The sequence below is a fragment of the Stenella coeruleoalba genome, assembly GCF_951394435.1.
Source record: "Stenella coeruleoalba genome assembly, chromosome: 8".
Taxonomy (NCBI): domain Eukaryota; kingdom Metazoa; phylum Chordata; class Mammalia; order Artiodactyla; family Delphinidae; genus Stenella; species Stenella coeruleoalba.
Window position 1 is genome coordinate 109,706,248 of NC_137154.1, and position 17,780 is coordinate 109,724,027.

General features: G+C 44.1%; 1 long non-coding RNA gene across 26 annotated transcripts in view; it reads left to right on the forward strand.

Moving 5' to 3' along the window:
- The window catches only part of LOC307190093, a 1,314,632-nt gene that overhangs the window by 840,719 nt on the left and 456,133 nt on the right, over nucleotides 1-17,780 (forward strand). Inside the window, exon 5 of one of the 26 annotated variants that reach the window (XR_013829400.1) lies at nucleotides 10,382-10,437. The exons of the other annotated variants lie outside the window; for them this stretch is intronic. This is a non-coding gene — a long non-coding RNA (uncharacterized lncRNA). Of the gene's footprint in view, nucleotides 1-10,381; nucleotides 10,438-17,780 lie in introns of those variants that run through there. 26 annotated transcript variants of the gene reach the window in all.

The window sequence follows — 17,780 nt, forward strand, 5'->3', positions numbered from 1 at the left end:
GATAGCTGTCATTTATAACTCTGCAGGTTTGTGAATTACAGTGCCCCTGAGCTCCTTTCTTCAACTCGCTTTCTTGTGACCTGGCCGCAACACCGCAGGATGGCTTCAGGCCCTAATCTGGTTCCGGCACGGCACGCTGAGCCTTTGGTTATTTCCTCTTCCTGGTGGGAAATGAGAGTTAAATTTGCCCGTCCAGACACCTCCAGCTAGCCTCTCATTGGTTCTCGCTATTCCTGTTCATCTTCCGCAGAAATTGCAAACTGGGCCAAACAGGAGGTTAAAGGCGCTGACTCTCCAAGTGGGGAGAGTGTTAGTAAAGCGTCTGGAATGTTGCACCCGAGTACCAGGGGAAGAAAACTGAGACATATTTGAACACGTCTCCCGTTCACATGGTTGATCATACTTGGGTTCCACATGCATGTTTTAGCTGAAGGAAGAATACCTTAAACCTGGAGAGTTAAGACCCGTGTAATGGGTACCATGCAATATGACTTCAAAGGGTCTTCATTTGCTCACCAAACCTCTCCAATCCTATCACTGCTGCGTTTATGCCCCTGTACACATGCTTGATTCTCTTTCGGAGACATAGCAATCCATAGGTTTTAAGATACTTACTAGTCAGGTACATTCTTAGGCGTTTAATATGCGGTGTTGAGTCCATTTCGTTGAGCAAGGAGTAGCTCTTGTCTATTCCATATTTGACTTAAGGAACTTTATCTGTGCTCATTTCAATCTCTGGTTTTATGCAGCACCCCAACTCACCTTTACCCTTAAGCAAGCATAAGTTGGTTTTCTAAATTTGAGACCCTGTTCTGTTCTGTAATTCAGTTCCTGTGTAGCCAAGTTTACATTCCGTGTATTACTGATATCTTATGATGTTTCTTTTTCTGTGTGACTTACTTCAGTTAGAATCATCATACCTGAATCCACTCATTGTGCTGCTAAGGGCCTGATGACACAGATTTCATTGCTGAGTGATATTGCTTTGTAAGTAAATACCACAACTTCTTTATCCATTTTTCACTTTCTGCGATGTTGAACTTGTACTGTAAACGAGGTTCTTGTAAACAGAGCCATTCCAAACTTTGGGGTGGCTGTGTCTTTTTGATTTTAATTTCCCTAAGCTATAGGACCATAAGTGGAAGTGCCCTAGGTTCTGTTGCTTTGTTTTTTAGATGTTTCAGGAAACACCATACACTTCTCCCGAGTGGTTGTTGGCAATTTACATCCCGCCCATCAGCATAACAAGGCTCCCAGTTCTCCATGACCTGTCCTGCCTTTCTGGATTTTACACTTTTTTCAGATGGCCCTTTTGACCGGGGGGAAGTGAGACTTCATTGTAGTGCAGATTTCCTTTGCAAGCTTGCTTGGTTGGCCAAAAAGGGCGTATGCGTTTTTTCCTGAATATATTCAGGAAAAAACGCATACGCCCTTTTTGGCCAAGTGCATCATTGTGGACGTTCTGCCTCTTTTCCTATGCTTTCAATGCAATTCCAGTCTACCTCCTGAAATCGGTTTCCTGCAATTCTGCCCCGCTTTCAAGTCCTCTTGGCAGCCTTACTTCAGTCTATTTTTGGACGATAGCTGTCATTTATAACTCTGCAGGTTTGTGAATTACAGTGCCCCTGAGCTCCTTTCTTCAACTCGCTTTCTTGTGACCTGGCCGCAACACCGCAGGATGGCTTCAGGCCCTAATCTGGGTCTGGCACGGCACGCTGAACCTTTGGTTATTTCCTCTTCCTGGTGGGAAATGAGAGTTAAATTTGCCAGTCCAGACACCTCCAGCTAGTCTCTCATTGGTTCTCGCTATTCCTGTTCATCTTCCGCAGAAATTGCAAACTGGGCCAAACAGGAGGTTAAAGGGACTGACTCTCCAAGTGGGGAGAGTGTTAGTAAAGCGTCTGGAATGTTGCACCCGAGTTCCAGGGGAGGAAAACTGAGACATATTTGAACACGTCTCCCGATCACATGGTTGGTCATACTCTAGGTTCCACATGCATGTTTTAGCTGAAGGAAGAATACCTTAAACCTGGGTAGTTGAAACCCGTGGAATGGGTACCATGCAATATGACTTCAAAGGGTCTTCATTTGCTCACCGAACCTCTCCAATCCTATCACTGCTGCGTTTATGCCCCTGTACACATGCTTGATTCTCTTTCGGAGACATAGCAATCCATAGGTTTTAAGATACTTACTACTCAGGTACATTCTTAGGCGTTTAATATGCGGTGTTGAGTCCATTTCGTTGAGCAAGGAGTAGCTCTTGTCTATTCCATATTTGGCTTAAGGAACTTTATCTGTGCTCATTTCAATCTCTGTTTTTATGCAGCACCCCAACTCACCTTTACCCTTAAGCAAGAATAAGTTGGTTTTCTAAATTTGAGACCCTGTTCTGTTCTGTAATTCAGTTCCTGTGTAGCCAAGTTTACATTCCGTGTATTACTGATATCTTATGATGTTTCTTTTTCTGTGTGACTTATTTCAGTTAGAATCATCATACCTGAATCCACTCATTGTGCTGCTAAGGGCCTGATGACACAGATTTCATTGCTGAGTGATATTGCTTTGTAAGTAAATACCACAACTTCTTTATCCATTTTTCACTTTCTGCGATGTTGAACTTGTACTGTAAACGAGGTTCTTGTAAACAGAGGCGTCCCAAACTTTGGGGTGGCTGTGTCTTTTTGATTTTAATTTCCCTAAGCTATAGGACCATAAGTAGCAGTGCCCTAGGCTCTGTTGCTTTGTTTTTTAGATGTTTCAGGAAACACCATACACTTCTCCCGAGTGTCTGTTGGCAATTTACATCCCGCCCATCAGCATAACAAGGCTCCCAGTTCTCAATGGCCTGTTGCCTTTCTGGATTTTACACTTTTTTCAGATGGCCCTTTTGGCCGGGGGGAAGTGAGACTTCATTGTAGTGCAGATTTCCTTTGCAAGCTTGCTTGGTTGGCCAAAAAGGGTGTATGCATTTTTTCCTGAATATATTCAGGAAAAAACGCATACGCCCTTTTTGGCCAAGTGCATCATTGTGGACGTTCTGCCTCTTTTCCTATGCTTTCAATGCAATTCCAGTCTACCTCCTGAAATCGGTTTCCTGCAATTCTGCCCCGCTTTCAAGTCCTCTTGGCAGCCTTACTTCAGTCTATTTTTGGACGATAGCTGTCATTTATAACTCTGCAGGTTTGTGAATTACAGTGCCCCTGAGCTCCTTTCTTCAACTCGCTTTCTTGTGACCTGGCCGCAACACCGCAGGATGGCTTCAGGCCCTAATCTGGGTCTGGCACGGCATGCTGAACCTTTGGTTATTTCCTCTTCCTGGTGGGAAATGAGAGTTAAATTTGCCAGTCCAGACACCTCCAGCTAGTCTCTCATTGGTTCTCGCTATTCCTGTTCATCTTCCGCAGAAATTGCAAACTGGGCCAAACAGGAGGTTAAAGGCGCTGACTCTCCAAGTGGGGAGAGTGTTAGTAAAGCGTCTGGAATGTTGCACCCGAGTACCAGGGGAGGAAAACTGAGACATATTTGAACACGTCTCCCGATCACATGGTTGATCATACTCTAGGTTCCACATGCATGTTTTAGCTGAAGGAAGAATACCTTAAACCTGGGTAGTTGAAACCCGTGCAATGGGTACCATGCAATATGACTTCAAAGGGTCTTCATTTGCTCACCAAACCTCTCCAATCCTATCACTGCTGCGTTTATGCCCCTGTACACATGCTTGATTCTCTTTCGGAGACATAGCAATCCATAGGTTTTAAGATACTTACTAGTCAGGTACATTCTTAGGCGTTTAATATGCGGTGTTGAGTCCATTTCGTTGAGCAAGGAGTAGCTCTTGTCTATTCCATATTTGACTTAAGGAACTTTATCTGTGCTCATTTCAATCTCTGGTTTTATGCAGCACCCCAACTCACCTTTACCCTTAAGCAAGCATAAGTTGGTTTTCTAAATTTGAGACCCTGTTCTGTTCTGTAATTCAGTTCCTGTGTAGCCAAGTTTACATTCCGTGTATTACTGATATCTTATGATGTTTCTTTTTCTGTGTGACTTACTTCAGTTAGAATCATCATACCTGAATCCACTCATTGTGCTGCTAAGGGCCTGATGACACAGATTTCATTGCTGAGTGATATTGCTTTGTAAGTAAATACCACAACTTCTTTATCCATTTTTCACTTTCTGCGATGTTGAACTTGTACTGTAAACGAGGTTCTTGTAAACAGAGCCATTCCAAACTTTGGGGTGGCTGTGTCTTTTTGATTTTAATTTCCCTAAGCTATAGGACCATAAGTGGAAGTGCCCTAGGTTCTGTTGCTTTGTTTTTTAGATGTTTCAGGAAACACCATACACTTCTCCCGAGTGGTTGTTGGCAATTTACATCCCGCCCATCAGCATAACAAGGCTCCCAGTTCTCCATGACCTGTCCTGCCTTTCTGGATTTTACACTTTTTTCAGATGGCCCTTTTGACCGGGGGGAAGTGAGACTTCATTGTAGTGCAGATTTCCTTTGCAAGCTTGCTTGGTTGGCCAAAAAGGGCGTATGCGTTTTTTCCTGAATATATTCAGGAAAAAACGCATACGCCCTTTTTGGCCAAGTGCATCATTGTGGACGTTCTGCCTCTTTTCCTATGCTTTCAATGCAATTCCAGTCTACCTCCTGAAATCGGTTTCCTGCAATTCTGCCCCGCTTTCAAGTCCTCTTGGCAGCCTTACTTCAGTCTATTTTTGGACGATAGCTGTCATTTATAACTCTGCAGGTTTGTGAATTACAGTGCCCCTGAGCTCCTTTCTTCAACTCGCTTTCTTGTGACCTGGCCGCAACACCGCAGGATGGCTTCAGGCCCTAATCTGGGTCTGGCACGGCACGCTGAACCTTTGGTTATTTCCTCTTCCTGGTGGGAAATGAGAGTTAAATTTGCCAGTCCAGACACCTCCAGCTAGTCTCTCATTGGTTCTCGCTATTGCTGTTCATCTTCCGCAGAAATTGCAAACTGGGCCAAACAGGAGGTTAAAGGGACTGACTCTCCAAGTGGGGAGAGTGTTAGTAAAGCATCTGGAATGTTGCACCCGAGTTCCAGGGGAGGAAAACTGAGACATATTTGAACACGTCTCCCGATCACATGGTTGATCATACTCTAGGTTCCACATGCATGTTTTAGCTGAAGGAAGAATACCTTAAACCTGGGTAGTTGAAACCCGTGGAATGGGTACCATGCAATATGACTTCAAAGGGTCTTCATTTGCTCACCGAACCTCTCCAATCCTATCACTGCTGCGTTTATGCCCCTGTACACATGCTTGATTCTCTTTCGGAGACATAGCAATCCATAGGTTTTAAGATACTTACTACTCAGGTACATTCTTAGGCGTTTAATATGCGGTGTTGAGTCCATTTCGTTGAGCAAGGAGTAGCTCTTGTCTATTCCATATTTGGCTTAAGGAACTTTATCTGTGCTCATTTCAATCTCTGGTTTTATGTAGCACCCCAACTCACCTTTACCCTTAAGCAAGCATAAGTTGGTTTTCTAAATTTGAGACCCTGTTCTGTTCTGTAATTCAGTTCCTGTGTAGCCAAGTTTACATTCCGTGTATTACTGATATCTTATGATGTTTCTTTTTCTGTGTGACTTATTTCAGTTAGAATCATCATACCTGAATCCACTCATTGTGCTGCTAAGGGCCTGATGACACAGATTTCATTGCTGAGTGATATTGCTTTGTAAGTAAATACCACAACTTCTTTATCCATTTTTCACTTTCTGCGATGTTGAACTTGTACTGTAAACGAGGTTCTTGTAAACAGAGGTGTCCCAAACTTTGGGGTGGCTGTGTCTTTTTGATTTTAATTTCCCTAAGCTATAGGACCATAAGTGGCAGTGCCCTAGGCTCTGTTGCTTTGTTTTTTACATGTTTCAGGAAACACCATACACTTCTCCCGAGTGGTTGTTGGCAATTTACATCCCGCCCATCAGCATAACAAGGCTCCCAGTTCTCCATGGCCTGTCCTGCCTTTCTGGATTTTACACATTTTTCAGATGGCCCTTTTGACCGGGGGGGAAGTGAGACTTCATTGTAGTGCAGATTTCCTTTGCAAGCTTGCTTGGTTGGCCAAAAAGGGCGTATGCGTTTTTTCCTGAATATATTCAGGAAAAAACGCATACGCCCTTTTTGGCCAAGTGCATCATTGTGGACGTTCTGCCTCTTTTCTTATGCTTTCAATGCAATTCCAGTCTACCTCCTGAAATCGGTTTCCTGCAATTCTGCCCCACTTTCAAGTCCTCTTGGCAGCCTTACTTCAGTCTATTTTTGGACGATAGCTGTCATTTATAACTCTGCAGGTTTGTGAATTACAGTGCCCCTGAGCTCCTTTCTTCAACTCGCTTTCTTGTGCCCTGGCCGCAACACCGCAGGATGGCTTCAGGCCCTAATCTGGTTCCGGCCCGGCATGCTGAGCCTTTGGTTAATTCCTCTTCCTGGTGGGAAATGAGAGTTAAATTTGCCCGTCCAGACACCTCCAACTAGCCTCTCATTGGTTCTCGCTATTCCTGTTCATCTTCCCCAGAAATTGCAAACTGGGCCAAACAGGAGGTTAAAGGGACTGACTCTCCAAGTGGCGAGAGTGTTAGTAAAGCGTCTGGAATGTTGCACCCGAGTACCAGGGGAGGAAAACTGAGACATATTTGAACACGTCTCCCGTTCACATGGTTGATCATACTTGGGTTCCACATGCATGTTTTAGCTGAAGGAAGAATACCTTAAACCTGGAGAGTTAAGACCCGTGCAATGTGTACCATGCAATATGACTTCAAAGGGTCTTCATTTGCTCACCGAACCTCTCCAATCCTATCACTGCTGCGTTTATGCCCCTGTAGACATGCTTGATTCTCTTTCGGAGACATAGCAATCCATAGGTTTTAAGATACTTACTAGTCAGGTACATTCTTAGGCGTTTAATATGCGGTGTTGAGTCCATTTCGTTGAGCAAGGAGTAACTCTTGTCTATTCCATATTTGACTTAAGGAACTTTATCTGTGCTCATTTCAATCTCTGGTTTTATGCAGCACCCCAACTCACCTTTACCCTTAAGCAAGCATAAGTTGGTTTTCTAAATTTGAGAACCTGTTCTGTTCTGTAATTCATTTCCTGTGTAGTCAAGTTTACATTCCGTGTATTACTGATATCTTATGATGTTTCTTTTTCTGTGTGACTTATTTCAGTTAGAATCATCATACCTGAATCCACTCATTGTGCTGCTAAGGGCCTGATGACACAGATTTCATTGCTGAGTGATATTGCTTTGTAAGTAAATACCACAACTTCTTTATCCATTTTTCACTTTCTGCGATGTTGAACTTGTACTGTAAACGAGGTTCTTGTAAACAGAGGCGTTCCAAACTTTGGGGTGGCTGTGTCTTTTTGATTTTAATTTCCCTAAGCTATAGGACCATAAGTGGAAGTGCCCTAGGTTCTGTTGCTTTATTTTTTAGATGTTTCAGGAAACACCATACACTTCTCCAGAGTGGTTGTTGGCAATTTACATCCCGCCCATCAGCATAACAAGGCTCCCAGTTCTCCATGGCCTGTCCTGCCTTTCTGGATTTTACACTTTTTTCAGATGGCCCTTTTGACCGGGGGGAAGTGAGACTTCATTGTAGTGCAGATTTCCTTTGCAAGCTTGCTTGGTTGGCCAAAAAGGGCGTATGCGTTTTTTCCTGAATATATTCAGGAAAAAACGCATACGCCCTTTTTGGCCAAGTGCATCATTGTGGACGTTCTGCCTCTTTTCCTATGCTTTCAATGCAATTCCAGTCTACCTCCTGAAATCGGTTTCCTGCAATTCTGCCCCGCTTTCAAGTCCTCTTGGCAGCCTTACTTCAGTCTATTTTTGGACGATAGCTGTCATTTATAACTCTGCAGGTTTGTGAATTACAGTGCCCCTGAGCTCCTTTCTTCAACTCGCTTTCTTTTGAGCTGGCCGCAACACCGCAGGATGGCTTCAGGCCCTAATCTGGTTCCGGTACGGCACGCTGAGCCTTTGGTTATTTCCTCTTCCTGGTGGGAAATGAGAGTTAAATTTGCCCGTCCAGACACCTCCAGCTAGCCTCTCATTGGTTCTCGCTATTCCTGTTCATCTTCCGCAGAAATTGCAAACTGGGCCAAACAGGAGGTTAAAGGCGCTGACTCTCCAAGTGGGGAGAGTGTTAGTAAAGCGTCTGGAATGTTGCACCCGAGTACCAGGGGAGGAAAACTGAGACATATTTGAACACGTCTCCCGTTCACATGGTTGATCATACTTGGGTTCCACATGCATGTTTTAGCTGAAGGAAGAATACCTTAAACCTGGAGAGTTGAGACCCGTGTAATGGGTACCATGCAATATGACTTCAAAGGGTCTTCATTTGCTCACCGCACCTCTCCAATCCTATCACTGCTGCGTTTATGCCCCTGTACACATGCTTGATTCTCTATCGGAGACATAGCAATCCATAGGTTTTAAGATACTTACAAGTCAGGTACATTCTTAGGCGTTTAATATGCGGTGTTGAGTCCATTTCGTTGAGCAAGGAGTAGCTCTTGTCTATTCCATATTTGGCTTAAGGAACTTTATCTGTGCTCATTTCAATCTCTGGTTTTATGCAGCACCCCAACTCACCTTTCCCCTTAAGCAAGCATAAGTTGTTTTTCTAAATCTGAGACCCTGTTCTGTTCTGTAATTCAGTTCCTGTGTAGCCAAGTTTGCATTCCGTGTATTACTGATATCTTATGATGTTTCTTTTTCTGTGTGACTTATTTCAGTTAGAATCATCATACCTGAATCCACTCATTGTGCTGCTAAGGGCCTGATGACATAGATTTCATTGCTGAGTGATATTGCTTTGTAAGTGAATACCACAACTTCTTTATCCATTTTTCACTTTCTGCGATGTTGAACTTGTACTGTAAACGAGGTTCTTGTAAACAGAGGCGTCCCAAACTTTGGGGTGGCTGTGTCTTTTTGATTTTAATTTCCCTAAGCTATAGGACCATAAGTGGCAGCGCCCTAGGCTCTGTTGCTTTGTTTTTTAGATGTTTCAGGAAACACCATACACTTCTCCCGAGTGTCTGTTGGCAATTTACATCCCGCCCATCAGCATAACAAGGCTCCCAGTTCTCCATGGCCTGTCCTGCCTTTCTGGATTTTACACTTTTTTCAGATGGCCCTTTTGACCGGGGGGAAGTGAGACTTCATTGTAGTGCAGATTTCCTTTGCAAGCTTGCTTGGTTGGCCAAAAAGGGCGTATGCGTTTTTTCCTGAATATATTCAGGAAAAAACGCATATGCCCTTTTTGGCCAAGTGCATCATTGTGGACGTTCTGCCTCTTTTCCTATGCTTTCAATGCAATTCCAGTCTACCTCCTGAAATCGGTTTCCTGCAATTCTGCCCCGCTTTCAAGTCCTCTCGGCAGCCTTACTTCAGTCTATTTTTGGACGATAGCTGTCATTTATAACTCTGCAGGTTTGTGAATTACAGTGCCCCTGAGCTCCTTTCTTCAACTCGCTTTCTTGTGACCTGGCCGCAACACCGCAGGATGGCTTCAGGCCCTAATCTGGTTCCGGCACGGCACGCTGAGCCTTTGGTTATTTCCTCTTCCTGGTGGGAAGTGAGAGTTAAATTTGCCCGTCCAGACACCTCCAGCTAGCCTCTCATTGGTTCTCGCTATTCCTGTTCATCTTCCGCAGAAATTGCAAACTGGGCCAAACAGGAGGTTAAAGGCGCTGACTCTCCAAGTGGGGAGAGTGTTAGTAAAGCGTCTGGAATGTTGCACCCGAGTACCAGGGGAGGAAAACTGAGACATATTTGAACACGTCTCCCGTTCACATGGTTGATCATACTTGGGTTCCACATGCATGTTTTAGCTGAAGGAAGAATACCTTAAACCTGGAGAGTTAAGACCCGTGCAATGTGTACCATGCAATATGACTTCAAAGGGTCTTCATTTGCTCACCGAACCTCTCCAATCCTATCACTGCTGCGTTTATGCCCCTGTAGACATGCTTGATTCTCTTTCGGAGACATAGCAATCCATAGGTTTTAAGATACTTACTAGTCAGGTACATTCTTAGGCGTTTAATATGCGGTGTTGAGTCCATTTCGTTGAGCAAGGAGTAACTCTTGTCTATTCCATATTTGACTTAAGGAACTTTATCTGTGCTCATTTCAATCTCTGGTTTTATGCAGCACCCCAACTCACCTTTACCCTTAAGCAAGCATAAGTTGGTTTTCTAAATTTGAGAACCTGTTCTGTTCTGTAATTCATTTCCTGTGTAGTCAAGTTTACATTCCGTGTATTACTGATATCTTATGATGTTTCTTTTTCTGTGTGACTTATTTCAGTTAGAATCATCATACCTGAATCCACTCATTGTGCTGCTAAGGGCGTGATGACACAGATTTCATTGCTGAGTGATATTGCTTTGTAAGTAAATACCACAACTTCTTTATCCATTTTTCACTTTCTGCGATGTTGAACTTGTACTGTAAACGAGGTTCTTGTAAACAGAGGCGTCCCAAACTTTGGGGTGGCTGTGTCTTTTTGATTTTAATTTCCCTAAGCTATAGGACCATAAGTGGAAGTGCCCTAGGTTCTGTTGCTTTATTTTTTAGATGTTTCAGGAAACACCATACACTTCTCCAGAGTGGTTGTTGGCAATTTACATCCCGCCCATCAGCATAACAAGGCTCCCAGTTCTCCATGGCCTGTCCTGCCTTTCTGGATTTTACACTTTTTTCAGATGGCCCTTTTGACCGGGGGGAAGTGAGACTTCATTGTAGTGCAGATTTCCTTTGCAAGCTTGCTTGGTTGGCCAAAAAGGGCGTATGCGTTTTTTCCTGAATATATTCAGGAAAAAACGCATACGCCCTTTTTGGCCAAGTGCATCATTGTGGACGTTCTGCCTCTTTTCCTATGCTTTCAATGCAATTCCAGTCTACCTCCTGAAATCGGTTTCCTGCAATTCTGCCCCGCTTTCAAGTCCTCTTGGCAGCCTTACTTCAGTCTATTTTTGGACGATAGCTGTCATTTATAACTCTGCAGGTTTGTGAATTACAGTGCCCCTGAGCTCCTTTCTTCAACTCGCTTTCTTTTGAGCTGGCCGCAACACCGCAGGATGGCTTCAGGACCTAATCTGGTTCCGGTACGGCACGCTGAGCCTTTGGTTATTTCCTCTTCCTGGTGGGAAATGAGAGTTAAATTTGCCCGTCCAGACACCTCCAGCTAGCCTCTCATTGGTTCTCGCTATTCCTGTTCATCTTCCGCAGAAATTGCAAACTGGGCCAAACAGGAGGTTAAAGGCGCTGACTCTCCAAGTGGGGAGAGTGTTAGTAAAGCGTCTGGAATGTTGCACCCGAGTACCAGGGGAGGAAAACTGAGACATATTTGAACACGTCTCCCGTTCACATGGTTGATCATACTTGGGTTCCACATGCATGTTTTAGCTGAAGGAAGAATACCTTAAACCTGGAGAGTTGAGACCCGTGTAATGGGTACCATGCAATATGACTTCAAAGGGTCTTCATTTGCTCACCGCACCTCTCCAATCCTATCACTGCTGCGTTTATGCCCCTGTACACATGCTTGATTCTCTATCGGAGACATAGCAATCCATAGGTTTTAAGATACTTACAAGTCAGGTACATTCTTAGGCGTTTAATATGCGGTGTTGAGTCCATTTCGTTGAGCAAGGAGTAGCTCTTGTCTATTCCATATTTGGCTTAAGGAACTTTATCTGTGCTCATTTCAATCTCTGGTTTTATGCAGCACCCCAACTCACCTTTCCCCTTAAACAAGCATAAGTTGTTTTTCTAAATCTGAGACCATGTTCTGTTCTGTAATTCAGTTCCTGTGTAGCCAAGTTTGCATTCCGTGTATTACTGATATCTTATGATGTTTCTTTTTCTGTGTGACTTATTTCAGTTAGAATCATCATACCTGAATCCACTCATTGTGCTGCTAAGGGCCTGATGACATAGATTTCATTGCTGAGTGATATTGCTTTGTAAGTGAATACCACAACTTCTTTATCCATTTTTCACTTTCTGCGATGTTGAACTTGTACTGTAAACGAGGTTCTTGTAAACAGAGGCGTCCCAAACTTTGGGGTGGCTGTGTCTTTTTGATTTTAATTTCCCTAAGCTATAGGACCATAAGTGGCAGCGCCCTAGGCTCTGTTGCTTTGTTTTTTAGATGTTTCAGGAAACACCATACACTTCTCCCGAGTGTCTGTTGGCAATTTACATCCCGCCCATCAGCATAACAAGGCTCCCAGTTCTCCATGGCCTGTCCTGCCTTTCTGGATTTTACACTTTTTTCAGATGGCCCTTTTGACCGGGGGGAAGTGAGACTTCATTGTAGTGCAGATTTCCTTTGCAAGCTTGCTTGGTTGGCCAAAAAGGGCGTATGCGTTTTTTCCTGAATATATTCAGGAAAAAACGCATATGCCCTTTTTGGCCAAGTGCATCATTGTGGACGTTCTGCCTCTTTTCCTATGCTTTCAATGCAATTCCAGTCTACCTCCTGAAATCGGTTTCCTGCAATTCTGCCCCGCTTTCAAGTCCTCTCGGCAGCCTTACTTCAGTCTATTTTTGGACGATAGCTGTCATTTATAACTCTGCAGGTTTGTGAATTACAGTGCCCCTGAGCTCCTTTCTTCAACTCGCTTTCTTGTGACCTGGCCGCAACACCGCAGGATGGCTTCAGGCCCTAATCTGGTTCCGGCACGGCACGCTGAGCCTTTGGTTATTTCCTCTTCCTGGTGGGAAGTGAGAGTTAAATTTGCCCGTCCAGACACCTCCAGCTAGCCTCTCATTGGTTCTCGCTATTCCTGTTCATCTTCCGCAGAAATTGCAAACTGGGCCAAACAGGAGGTTAAAGGCGCTGACTCTCCAAGTGGGGAGAGTGTTAGTAAAGCGTCTGGAATGTTGCACCCGAGTACCAGGGGAGGAAAACTGAGACATATTTGAACACGTCTCCCGTTCACATGGTTGATCATACTTGGGTTCCACATGCATGTTTTAGCTGAAGGAAGAATACCTTAAACCTGGAGAGTTAAGACCCGTGCAATGTGTACCATGCAATATGACTTCAAAGGGTCTTCATTTGCTCACCGAACCTCTCCAATCCTATCACTGCTGCGTTTATGCCCCTGTAGACATGCTTGATTCTCTTTCGGAGACATAGCAATCCATAGGTTTTAAGATACTTACTAGTCAGGTACATTCTTAGGCGTTTAATATGCGGTGTTGAGTCCATTTCGTTGAGCAAGGAGTAACTCTTGTCTATTCCATATTTGACTTAAGGAACTTTATCTGTGCTCATTTCAATCTCTGGTTTTATGCAGCACCCCAACTCACCTTTACCCTTAAGCAAGCATAAGTTGGTTTTCTAAATTTGAGAACCTGTTCTGTTCTGTAATTCATTTCCTGTGTAGTCAAGTTTACATTCCGTGTATTACTGATATCTTATGATGTTTCTTTTTCTGTGTGACTTATTTCAGTTAGAATCATCATACCTGAATCCACTCATTGTGCTGCTAAGGGCGTGATGACACAGATTTCATTGCTGAGTGATATTGCTTTGTAAGTAAATACCACAACTTCTTTATCCATTTTTCACTTTCTGCGATGTTGAACTTGTACTGTAAACGAGGTTCTTGTAAACAGAGGCGTCCCAAACTTTGGGGTGGCTGTGTCTTTTTGATTTTAATTTCCCTAAGCTATAGGACCATAAGTGGAAGTGCCCTAGGTTCTGTTGCTTTATTTTTTAGATGTTTCAGGAAACACCATACACTTCTCCAGAGTGGTTGTTGGCAATTTACATCCCGCCCATCAGCATAACAAGGCTCCCAGTTCTCCATGGCCTGTCCTGCCTTTCTGGATTTTACACTTTTTTCAGATGGCCCTTTTGACCGGGGGGAAGTGAGACTTCATTGTAGTGCAGATTTCCTTTGCAAGCTTGCTTGGTTGGCCAAAAAGGGCGTATGCGTTTTTTCCTGAATATATTCAGGAAAAAACGCATACGCCCTTTTTGGCCAAGTGCATCATTGTGGACGTTCTGCCTCTTTTCCTATGCTTTCAATGCAATTCCAGTCTACCTCCTGAAATCGGTTTCCTGCAATTCTGCCCCGCTTTCAAGTCCTCTTGGCAGCCTTACTTCAGTCTATTTTTGGACGATAGCTGTCATTTATAACTCTGCAGGTTTGTGAATTACAGTGCCCCTGAGCTCCTTTCTTCAACTCGCTTTCTTTTGAGCTGGCCGCAACACCGCAGGATGGCTTCAGGCCCTAATCTGGTTCCGGTACGGCACGCTGAGCCTTTGGTTATTTCCTCTTCCTGGTGGGAAATGAGAGTTAAATTTGCCCGTCCAGACACCTCCAGCTAGCCTCTCATTGGTTCTCGCTATTCCTGTTCATCTTCCGCAGAAATTGCAAACTGGGCCAAACAGGAGGTTAAGGGCGCTGACTCTCCAAGTGGGGAGAGTGTTAGTAAAGCGTCTGGAATGTTGCACCCGAGTACCAGGGGAGGAAAACTGAGACATATTTGAACACGTCTCCCGTTCACATGGTTGATCATACTTGGGTTCCACATGCATGTTTTAGCTGAAGGAAGAATACCTTAAACCTGGAGAGTTGAGACCCGTGTAATGGGTACCATGCAATATGACTTCAAAGGGTCTTCATTTGCTCACCGCACCTCTCCAATCCTATCACTGCTGCGTTTATGCCCCTGTACACATGCTTGATTCTCTATCGGAGACATAGCAATCCATAGGTTTTAAGATACTTACAAGTCAGGTACATTCTTAGGCGTTTAATATGCGGTGTTGAGTCCATTTCGTTGAGCAAGGAGTAGCTCTTGTCTATTCCATATTTGGCTTAAGGAACTTTATCTGTGCTCATTTCAATCTCTGGTTTTATGCAGCACCCCAACTCACCTTTCCCCTTAAGCAAGCATAAGTTGTTTTTCTAAATCTGAGACCCTGTTCTGTTCTGTAATTCAGTTCCTGTGTAGCCAAGTTTGCATTCCGTGTATTACTGATATCTTATGATGTTTCTTTTTCTGTGTGACTTATTTCAGTTAGAATCATCATACCTGAATCCACTCATTGTGCTGCTAAGGGCCTGATGACATAGATTTCATTGCTGAGTGATATTGCTTTGTAAGTGAATACCACAACTTCTTTATCCATTTTTCACTTTCTGCGATGTTGAACTTGTACTGTAAACGAGGTTCTTGTAAACAGAGGCGTCCCAAACTTTGGGGTGGCTGTGTCTTTTTGATTTTAATTTCCCTAAGCTATAGGACCATAAGTGGCAGCGCCCTAGGCTCTGTTGCTTTGTTTTTTAGATGTTTCAGGAAACACCATACACTTCTCCCTAGTGTCTGTTGGCAATTTACATCCCGCCCATCAGCATAACAAGGCTCCCAGTTCTCCATGGCCTGTCCTGCCTTTCTGGATTTTACACTTTTTTCAGATGGCCCTTTTGACCGGGGGGAAGTGAGACTTCATTGTAGTGCAGATTTCCTTTGCAAGCTTGCTTGGTTGGCCAAAAAGGGCGTATGCGTTTTTTCCTGAATATATTCAGGAAAAAACGCATACGCCCTTTTTGGCCAAGTGCATCATTGTGGACGTTCTGCCTCTTTTCCTATGCTTTCAATGCAATTCCAGTCTACCTCCTGAAATCGGTTTCCTGCAATTCTGCCCCGCTTTCAAGTCCTCTCGGCAGCCTTACTTCAGTCTATTTTTGGACGATAGCTGTCATTTATAACTCTGCAGGTTTGTGAATTACAGTGCCCCTGAGCTCCTTTCTTCAACTCGCTTTCTTGTGACCTGGCCGCAACACCGCAGGATGGCTTCAGGCCCTAATCTGGTTCCGGCCCGGCACGCTGAGCCTTTGGTTAATTCCTCTTCCTGGTGGGAAATGAGAGTTAAATTTGCCCGTCCAGACACCTCCAGCTAGCCTCTCATTGGTTCTCGCTATTCCTGTTCATCTTCCGCAGAAATTGCAAACTGGGCCAAACAGGAGGTTAAAGGCGCTGACTCTCCAAGTGGGGAGAGTGTTAGTAAAGCGTCTGGAATGTTGCACCCGAGTACCAGGGGAAGAAAACTGAGACATATTTGAACACGTCTCCCGTTCACATGGTTGATCATACTTGGGTTCCACATGCATGTTTTAGCTGAAGGAAGAATACCTTAATCCTGGAGAGTTAAGACCCGTGTAATGGGTACCATGCAATATGACTTCAAAGGGTCTTCATTTGCTCACCGAACCTCTCCAATCCTATCACTGCTGCGTTTATGCCCCTGTACACATGCTTGATTCTCTTTCGGAGACATAGCAATCCATAGGTTTTAAGATACTTACTAGTCAGGTACATTCTTAGGCGTTTAATATGCGGTGTTGAGTCCATTTCGTTGAGCAAGGAGTAGCTCTTGTCTATTCCATATTTGACTTAAGGAACTTTATCTGTGCTCATTTCAATCTCTGGTTTTATGCAGCACCCCAACTCACCTTTCCCCTTAAGCAAGCATAAGTTGTTTTTCTAAATTTCAGACCCTGTTCTGTTCTGTAATTCAGTTCCTGTGTAGCCAAGTTTACATTCCGTGTATTACTGATATCTTATGATGTTTCTTTTTCTGTGTGACTTACTTCAGTTAGAATCATCATACCTGAATCCACTCATTGTGCTGCTAAGGGCCTGATGACACAGATTGCATTGCTGAGTGATATTGCTTTGTAAGTAAATACCACAACTTCTTTATCCATTTTTCACTTTCTGCGATGTTGAACGTGTACTGTAAACGAGGTTCTTGTAAACAGAGCCATTCCAAACTTTGGGGTGGCTGTGTCTTTTTGATTTTAATTTCCCTAAGCTATAGGACCATAAGTGGAAGTGCCCTAGGTTCTGTTGCTTTGTTTTTTAGATGTTTCAGGAAACACCATACACTTCTCCCGAGTGGTTGTTGGCAATTTACATCCCGCCCATCAGCATAACAAGGCTCCCAGTTCTCCATGGCCTGTCCTGCCTTTCTGGATTTTACACTTTTTTCAGATGGCCCTTTTGACCGGGGGGAAGTGAGACTTCATTGTAGTGCAGATTTCCTTTGCAAGCTTGCTTGGTTGGCCAAAAAGGGCGTATGCGTTTTTTCCTGAATATATTCAGGAAAAAACGCATACGCCCTTTTTGGCCAAGTGCATCATTGTGGACGTTCTGCCTCTTTTCCTATGCTTTCAATGCAATTCCAGTCTACCTCCTGAAATCGGTTTCCTGCAATTCTGCCCCGCTTTCAAGTCCTCTTGGCAGCCTTACTTCAGTCTATTTTGGATGATAGCTGTCATTTATAACTCTGCAGGTTTGTGAATTACAGTGCCCCTGAGCTCCTTTCTTCAACTCGCTTTCTTGTGACCTGGCCGCAACACCGCAGGATGACTTCAGGCCCTAATCTGGTTCTGGCACGGCACGCTGAGCCTTTGGTTATTTCCTTTTCCTGGTGGGAAATGAGAGTTAAATTTGCCCGTCCAGACACCTCCAGCTAGTCTCTCATTGGTTCTCGCTATTCCTGTTCATCTTCCGCAGAAATTGCAAACTGGGCCAAACAGGAGGTTAAAGGCGCTGACTCTCCAAGTGGGGAGAGTGTTAGTAAAGCGTCTGGAATGTTGCACCCGAGTACCAGGGGAGGAAAACTGAGACATATTTGAACACGTCTCCCATTCACATGGTTGATCATACTTGGGTT